Source organism: Salmo trutta, unplaced genomic scaffold, assembly GCF_901001165.1.
Source record: "Salmo trutta unplaced genomic scaffold, fSalTru1.1, whole genome shotgun sequence".
NCBI lineage: Eukaryota > Metazoa > Chordata > Actinopteri > Salmoniformes > Salmonidae > Salmo > Salmo trutta.
This window is the reverse complement of record NW_021822673.1, coordinates 42287-52335: the sequence shown is the minus strand read 5'-3', so window position 1 is coordinate 52335 and position 10049 is coordinate 42287.

The following is a 10049-nucleotide window of genomic DNA, read 5'->3' as shown; positions in this document are numbered from 1 at the left end:
AAAGAAGAGATGAAACAGTTCAGGGAGGAGAGCAGAGCATCTATTGCTAAATTAGAAAGCAGAATGGACAAACTGATCCAGACAAATGATGACCTCAGAGACCTTCTGAGCACAACAAGAAAGGAGCTAGTACAAAGAGAGAGGTACATTGACACCCTCAACCAGCAGCTAGTCATTATGTCCTCTGCATCTAGAGAGCATGTCCACCAGCTTGGTACAACACAGGCAGAACCTGAGACCAGCATACCCTTCACCAGACAGCCTGATGACACTGCACCAGCCTTCCAGTCTTCTCCAGCCCAGATCAGCCTACCAGCCTCCCAGTCTGCTCCACCCAGGTCAGCCTACCATCCTCCCAGTCTGCTCCACCCAGGTCATCCTACCAGCCTCCCAGTCTGCTTCAGCCCAGGTCAGCCTACCATTCTCCCAGTCTGCTCCACCCAGGTCAGCCTACCATCCTCCCAGTCTGCTCCACCCAGGTCATCCTACCAGCCTCCCAGTCTGCTTCAGCCCAGGTCAGAAAACCAGCCTCTCAGTCTGCTCCAGCCCAGGTCAGAATACCAGCCTCCCAGTCTGCTCCAGCCCAAGTCAGCCTACCAGCCTCCCAGTCTGCTCCAGCCCAGGTCAACCTACCAGCCTCCTAGTCTGCTCCAGCCCAGGTCAACCTACCAGCCTCCCAGTCTGCTCCAGCCCAGATCAACCTACCAGCCTCCCAGTCTGCTCCAGTCCAGATCAGCCTACCATCCTCCCAGTCTGCTCCAGCCCAGATCATCCCACCAGCCTCCCAGTCTGCTCCAGCCCAGGTCAACCTACCAGCCTCCCAGTCTGCTCCAGCCCAGATCAACCTACCAGCCTCCCAGTCTGCTCCAGCCCAGGTCAGCCTACCAGCCTCCCAGTCTGCTCCAGCCCAGGTCAGCCTACCAGCCTCCCAGTCTGCTCCAGCCCAGCTCAACCTACCAGCCTCCCAGTCTGCTCCAGTCCAGGTCAGCCAACCAGCCTCCCAGTCTGCTCCAGTCCAGGTCAGAATACCAGCCTCCCAGTCTGCTCCAGCCCAGGTCAGAATACCAGCCTCCCAGTCTGCTCCAGCCCAGGTCAGCCTACCAGTCTCCCAGTCTGCTCCAGTCCAGGTCAGAATACCAGCCTCCCAGTCTGCTCCAGCCCAGGTCAGAATACCAGCCTCCCAGTCTGCTTCAGCCCAGATCATCCTACCAGACTCCCAGTCTGCTTCAGCCCAGATCATCCTACCAGCCTCCCAGTCTGCTCCAGCCCAGGTCAGAATACCAGCCTCCCAGTCTGCTCCAGCCCAGGTCAGAATACCAGCCTCACAGTCTGCTTCAGCCCAGACACAACAGTACCTCCACCATCCCCAGGAGAGAAGAGCCAGACACGGCTTATTACAGCACAGCTCTACTAGACCAGGCCCATCACAACACAGCTCTACTAGACCAGGCCCATCACAACACAGGTCTATTGGCCCATCACAACACAGCTCTACTAGACCAGGCCCATCACAACACAGCTCTACTAGACCCGGCCCATCACAACACAGCTCTACTAGACCTGGCCCATCACAACACAGCTCTACTAGATCCAGCCCATCACAACACAGCTCTACTAGACCCCATCACAACACAGCTCCACTAGACCCAGCCCATCACAACACAGCTCTACTAGACCCAGCCCATCACAACACAGCTCTACTAGACCCGGCCCATCACAACACAGCTCTACTAGACCAGGTCCATCACAACACAGCTCTACTAGACCCGGCCCATCACAACACAGCTCTACTAGACCCGGCCCATCACAACACAGCTCTACTAGACCAGGCCCATCACAACACAGCTCTACTAGACCAGGCCCATCACAACACAGGTCTATTGGCCCATCACAACACAGCTCTACTAGACCAGGCCCATCACAACACAGCTCTACTAGACCAGGCCCATCACAACACAGCTCTACTAGACCCGGCCCATCACAACACAGCTCTACTAGACCCGGCCCATCACAACACAGCTCTACTAGACCCGGCCCATCACAACACAGCTCTACTAGACCCCATCACAATACAGAACTACTAGACCCAGCCCATCACAACACAGCTCACCTAGACCCAGCCCATCACAACACAGCTCTACTAGACCCGGCCCATCACAACACAGCTCACCTAGACCCAGCCCATCACAACACAGCTCTACTAGACCCGGCCCATCACAACACAGCTCTACTAGATCCAGCCCATCACAACACAGCTCTACTAGACCCCATCACAACACAGCTCCACTAGACCCAGCCCATCACAACACAGCTCTACTAGACCCAGCCCATCACAACACAGCTCTACTAGACCCGGCCCATCACAACACAGCTCTACTAGACCAGGCCCATCACAACACAGCTCTACTAGACCAGGCCCATCACAACACAGCTCTACTAGACCCGGCCCATCACAACACAGCTCTACTAGACCCCATCACAATACAGAACTACTAGACCCAGCCCATCACAACACAGCTCACCTAGACCCAGCCCATCACAACACAGCTCTACTAGACCCGGCCCATCACAACACAGCTCTACTAGACCTGGCCCATCACAACACAGCTCTACTAGATCCAGCCCATCACAACACAGCTCTACTAGACCCCATCACAACACAGCTCCACTAGACCCAGCCCATCACAACACAGCTCTACTAGACCCAGCCCATCACAACACAGCTCTACTAGACCCGGCCCATCACAACACAGCTCTACTAGACCCGGCCCATCACAACACAGCTCTACTAGACCCGGCCCATCACAATACAGCTCTACTAGACCAGGCCCATCACAACACAGCTCTACTAGACCCGGCCCATCACAATACAGCTCTACTAGACCAGGCCCATTACAACACAGCTCTACTAGACCCAGCCCATCACAACACAGCTCTACTAGACCCAGCCCATCACAACACAGCTCTACTAGACCAGGCCCATCACAACACAGCTCTGATCACTACTCCAGGGTCGGGCAGAACACTGTTCTTCAGAGAAGTACACCACATGATGCAGTCCACACCATGTTTCATTCAGATCATCAGCCTACATATGCTGAGGTAACCTCTGGCAAAAGACACCTAGAACCATCAGAGATTGGAGAGGTGCGCCAACTACTGCATCTATGTATGTATGTATGTATGTATGTATGTATGTATGTATGTATGTATGTATGTATGTATGTATGTATGTATGTATGTATGTGTATGTGTATGTGTGTGTGTGTGTGTGTGTGTGTGTGTGTGTGTGTGTGTATACATCTATCTATATATTTTTTTCAATGTACTTTACTCAAACCAGTGAATATCACTTATTATAAATGAGATCATTAACTATCAGCTCTTGGAATATCCAGGGCCTAAACTCTTCACATTTTGGTTATAAAACAACAAATCCAGAATGGATTAAAAACATCAAGGGACAGGACATCATAATCCTACTGGAAACATGGTGTCGTGGAGACATAGATACTCCCTCAGGCTATAGAGAAAGTTTACTACCATCAATCAAACGTAAAAATGTTAAACGGGGCCGAGACTCAGGTGGAATCATCGTTTGGCATCAGCAGGACTGAATGAAATGAAAAAAGGTACTAATCACATTTGGCTAAAACTTAACAAAAGTACAATCTATTGTGACAATGATGTATACATATGTGCAGCTTATGTTCCTCCTTCAGATTCATCATATTATGACGATCAGTTTGTTGACAATCTCCATACAGAAATCATTACATTTCAGGCAGAGGGTAAAGTGCTTCTTTGTGGAGATTTCAATGTGAGAACAGGTTCTGAGCCTGACTACACTGATGAGAGAGGTAACCACCACATATTTGGACACCCCTCCTTGTACAGTAGCCCTATTATAAATAATAGAAACAGTCCTGGTCAAATAAGGAACAAAAATGGTTAGTTAGTGCATCTCTGTCGAGCCTTAGGCCTGTACGTGTTTAATGGTAGAATCAGAGGGGACTCTTTAGGTCGGTTTGCTTACTGCTCAGCTCTTGGGACAAGTGTAGTGGATTATGCCATCACTGACATCGACCCCTCCTCCATTAGTGCATTCACTGTCAGACCACAGACACCGTTGTCAGACCACAGTCAGATCAACGTGTTTCTGCAGAAAATAACGGGCAATATTCATTCAAAAAAACAGCCCAATAAACTCTACAGCATAAACCAATCGTACAGATGGGCTCCAAACAGTGCAGAGAGATTCATTGAAACATTGAACTCAAATGAAATTATGAACTCTACAGTCGTGGCCAAAAGTTTTGAGAATGACACAAATATTAATTTTCACATAATCTGCTGCCTCAGTTTGTATGATGGCAATTTGCATATACTCCAGAATGTTATGAAGAGTGATCAGATGAATTGCAATTAATTGCAGAGTCCCTCTTTGCCATGCAAATGAACTGAATCCCCAAAAAACATTTCCACTGCATTTCAGCCCTGCCACAAAAGGACCAGCTGACATCATGTCAATGATTCTCTCGTTAACACAGGTGTGAGTGTTGACGAGGACAAGGCTGGAGATCACTCTGTCATGCCGATTGAGTTTGAATAACAGACTGGAAGCTTCAAAATGAGGGTGGTGCTTGGAATCATTGTTCTTCCTCTGTCAACCATGGTTACCTGCAAGGAAACATGCCGTCATCATTGCTTTGCACAAAAAGGGCTTCACAGGCAAGGATATTGCTGCCAGTAAGATTGCACCTAAATCAACCATTTATCGGATCATCAAGAACTTCAAGGAGAGCGGTACAATTGTTGTGAAGAAAGTCCAGCAAGTGCTAGGACCGTCTCCTAAAGTTGATTCAGCTGTGGGATCGGGGCACCACCAGTACAGAGCTTGCTCAGGAATGGCAGCAGGCAGGTGTTAGTGCATCTGCACGCACAGTGAGGCAAAGACTTTTGGAGGATGGCCTGGTGTCAAGAAGGGCAGCAAAGAAGCCACTTCTCTCCAGGAAAAACATCAGGGACAGACTGATATTCTGCAAAAGGTACAGGGATTGGACTACTGAGGACAAGGGTAAAGTAATTTTCTCTGATGAATCCCCTTTCTGATTGTTTGGGGCATCCGGAAAAAAGCTTGTCCGGAGAAGACAAGGTGAGCGCTGCCATCAGTCTTGTGTCATGCCAACAGTAAAGCATCCTGAGACCATTCATGTGTGGGGTTGCTTCTCAGCCAAGGGAGTGGGCTCACTCACAATTTTGCCTAAGAACACAGCCATGAATAAAGAATGGTACCAACACATCCTCCGAGAGCAACTTCTCCCAACCATCCAGGAAGAGTTTGGTGACGAACAATGCCTTTTCCAGCTTAATGGAGCGCCTTGCCATATTTCAAAAGTGATAACTAAGTGGCTCGGGGAACAAAACATCAATATTTTGGGTCCATGGCCAGGAAACTCCCCAGGCCTTAATCCCATTGAGAACTTGTGGTCAATCCTCAAGATGCGGGTGGACAAACAAAAACCTACAAATTCTGACAAACTCCAAGCATTAATTATGGAAGAATGGGCAGCCATCAGTCAGGATGTGGCCCAGGAGTTAATTGACAGCATGCCAGGGCAGATTACAGAGGTCTTGAAAAAGAACGGTCAACACTGCAAATATTGACTCTGCATCAACTTCATGTAATTGTCAATAAAAGCCTTTGATACTTATGAAACACTTGTAATTATACTTCAGTATTCCATAGTAACATCTGACAAAAATATCTAAAGACACTGAAGCAGCAAACTTTGTGGAAATTAATATTTGTGTCATTCTCAAAACTTTTGGCCACGACTGTAGTCTGAGGGAGAACGGGAGGAGGAGACAGTCTCACCTTGATCCAAGGTATAGACTAGCCAATAGGAGGAGGGTCTAGGTATAGACTAGCCAATAGGAGGAGGGTCTAGGTATAGTGTAGCCAATAGGAGGAGGGTCTAGGTATAGTGTAGCCAATAGGAGGAGGGTCACGACTGTATAACAGTTCTTCGATACCAAAAACAATAAAGAAGGTGTCAATTCAGCCACTCAAAACATCAATTGCATATTCCAAAAAGCAGCATCGAAAGCAAATTTGAGAAAACCAAAGAAATGCAAAATCAGAAACAAAAAACAAAATGTTTCAGAAAAATCAACATCCCAATTAGAATTTGGACCAAAATATTTGACAGTGTAATCCTACCAATAGCTCTTTACAGAAGTGAGGTTTGGGGGCCACTCAATAAACTGGACTTTAAAATGTGGGACAAACATCCAAATGAAGCCCTTACATGCAGAATTCTGTCGGGAAATTCTACAAGTCCAGAGAAATACACCAACTAATGCATATAGGGCAGAATTGGGCCGCTTTCCAGTAATAATGAAAATACAGAAAAGATCATAAAAATTTGGGCCTCATCTAAATTCAAGTCCAAATTCAAGTCTGCAATTTAAAGCACTTCAAACCCAAGAGCTGAGCCCAGAAACGAGCCCTCTCAGTCAGCTGGTGTTGGACCTAATCAACCAAGCTGACACCAGCACTGCTTCAAAAGAAAGAATTCCAATAAACAAAATCATGAACCAATCAAAGGACTCATATTTACAACATTGGAAAAACGAAACAAAATCCCAAACCCGACTGAATTGCTATCAGGCCCTAAACAGAGAATATGAATTGGCTGATTATCTCTTGCAGCCAAATATGTATTTTCCTGCCATAGCCTGAGAGACACTGAATAATAACATCTGTATAGTAAACAGTAACTTACTTATTATTTTATTATTGTTAATGCTCTTATTGTTATTGCTATTATTGTTATTGCTATTATTGTTGTTGTTGTGATTATCATTCCAAGTAGTAGTGGTATGGGTAGTAGGGCTGATGATAGCAGATAGCAGATATCATTTTATTGTTGTTATTTTCTCATTTCATTTTGCATTATTATTTTATACCATTTCATATTATTATTCTTTATAATTTTATTACAATGTATAATGTATACATTGTTGCTTTGGCAATTTCATGCCAATAAAGCAGCTTGAATTTGAATTTGAGAGAGAGAGAGAGAGGGAGGAGAGAGAGAGAGAGAGAGAGGAGAGAGAGAGAGAGAGAGAGAGAGAGACAGAGAGAGACAGAGAGAGAGACAGAGAGAGACAGAGAGAGAGACAGAGAGAGACAGAGAGAGAGAGAGAGAGAGAGAGACAGAGAGAGAGAGAGACACGTGGGGGTAAAGGGAGGTAGAGAGAGAGGTGAGGGGTAGAGAGAGAACTCAGTCATCAGAGGGGAGAGAGACGTGGGAGGTAAAGGGAGGTAGAGAGGTGGGAGGTAAAGGGAGGTAGAGAGAGACGTGGGAGGTAAAGGGAGGTAGAGAGAGACGTGGGAGGTAAAGGGAGGTAGAGAGAGACGTGGGAGGTAAAGGGAGGTAGAGAGAGACGTGGGAGGTAAAGGGAGGTAGAGAGAGACGTGGGAGGTATTATTATTTCTGTACTTCAACTTTGGCGCTGGTGTCTGGAGCACACAGGGGTGAGTCATTTTGGACGGTGGGATCAATCCCTCCCTTCCTCCCTCCCTCCCTCCCTCCCTCCCTCCCTCCCTCCCTCCCTCCCTCCCTCCCTCCCTGACACAGGTGCATCTAATTTGCTATTTATCTTGTTCTTATTGAGTTTTGAGCATTGTTAAATCCTCCCTTTCAGCTGTTTATTGTCACCTCGAAACAGAGTCCACATTCCCCCACAGGTGTCACACCCTGATCTGTTTTTGTCTTTGTACTTGTCTCCACCATCCTCTAGGTGTCGCCCATCTGCCCCATTATACCCTGTGTATTTATACCTGTGTTCTCTGTTTGTCTGTTTCCAGTTCGTTTTGTTCGTCCAGTCTACCAGCATTTTTCCCCCTTGCTCCTGTCTGTTTCTAGTTCCTGTTTTCTAGTTTTCCCGATTTTGACCTTTCTGCCTGCCCTGACCCTGAGCCTGCCTGCCGTTCTGTACCTTTTGGACTCTGATCTGGATTACTGACCTCTGCCTGCCCTTGACCTGTCGTTTTGCCTGCCCGCTGTTCTAGTAATTAACTTTTGTTACTTCAACACTGTCTGCATCTGCGTCTTCCCTAAAACGTGATAACAGGAGGCTTCTCACACGGAGAGGAGGAGGAGAGAGGGAAGGGGGAAAGAGAGAGAGAGGGAGAGAAAGTGACACAGTCAGAAAGAGAAGACTCACAGGGTAGCCACGTAGGGAGCCAGGCTCACCCAATCAGACTGAGATTTTTTCTTTTAAATGCTCTTCTTGTCAGTGTTCCAAACTGGACATTGTTTGTCTTTTTGTTGTTGTTGAAATACAGGACACTAGCTTGAAAACTGCAACATTTTAAATCTCATTGCAAAATGTGTAGAATTGCAGGAAATTTGCTCCCTCCCTCTCCTCCTCCCTCAGGTCTATCTCCCCTCCCTCCCTCCTTCTCCACCTCCCTCTCCCTTCCTTCTCTCCACCTCCTTCAGGTCTATCTCCCCTCCCTCCCTCCTTCTCCACCTCCCTCTCCCTTCCTTCTCTCCTCCTCCCTCAGGTCTATCTCCCCTCCCTCCCTCCCTCCTTCTCCACCTCCCTCTCCCTTCCTTCTCTCCACCTCCCTCTGGTCTATCTCCCCTCCCTCCCTCCTTCTCCACCCTCCCTCTCCCTTCCTCCCTCTCTGGTGCTCCTATGAAATGCTGATGTGGATGATTCTACCCTCCCTCCCTCCCTCCCTCAGGTCTGTCTCTCCCCCCTCTCTTCCCTGTGGCAGTGGATCAGATGCCCCTCAGGGAAATCATTACTTGGCATCATTACCATTCAAACACTTTTATGTACCAGCTCCTGGTTCCACCCCTCCCTCCATCCCTCCTCTCCTCTCCTCTCTCCCTCCATTGCTCCATCGCTCGATTAAGTTTATGGAGGGGAGGAGAAGGAGAAAAATACCTTAAACACCGGCTCCAATAACTAGGTGTTCATGGAGATCCATTTGATTAGGCTCTGTTAGGGCACCAGTCTGTATATCCTCCTAGGAGACCAGCCCTATCCTCTCCCATGATTACAATCAAGCCCAATGTTTCCATTGAGAGCCCTCAGCCATGTAAACTCTGGCTATTGGTGCAGAATAATAGACAATCCCCAAATTCTTAAAATAGAGCCATCTGTTTCCAATGAGAGTCATGGTTATTGCTGCAGATTGAGAACAGAAGACGAGATGTTTGTAATGAGAGTCATGGTTATTGCTGCAGATTGAGAACAGAAGACGAGATGTTTGTAATGAGAGTCATGGTTATTGGTGCAGATTGAGAACAGCAGACCAGATGTTTGTAATGAGAGTCATGGTTATTGGTGCAGATTGAGTACAGAAGACCAGATGTTTCCAATGAGAGTCATGGTTATTGGTGCAGATTGAGTACAGAAGACCAGATGTTTCCAATGGGAGTCATGGTTATTGGTGCAGATTGAGTACAGAAGACCAGATGTTTCCAATGAGAGTCATGGTTATTGGTGCAGATTGAGTACAGAAGACCAGATGTTTCCAATGAGAGTCATGGTTATTGGTGCAGATTGAGAACAGAAGACCAGATGTTTGTAATGAGAGTCATGGTTATTGGTGCAGATTGAGAACAGCAGACCAGATGTTTGTAATGAGAGTCATGGTTATTGGTGCAGATGGAGTACAGAAGACCAGATGTTTCCAATGAGAGTCATGGTTATTGGTGCAGATCGAGTATAGAAGACCAGATGTTTCCAATGAGAGTCATGGTTATTGGTGCAGATTGAGAACAGAACAGTAGATGTTGAAATAATTCAGTCTTCATTATAGCTGAATGGTAATGAGTTAGCAGACGTGTGTGTGTGTGTGTGTGTGTGTGTGTGTGTGTGTGTGTGTGTGTGTGTGTGTGTGTGTGTGTGTGTGTGTGTGTGTGTGTGTGTGTGTGTGTGTGTGTGTGTGTGTGTGTGTGTGGCTTTATGAGGAAGCAAAGCGAAGGAAGAAATGGAGGGAGGGTGTAACCTACTGGAAGATC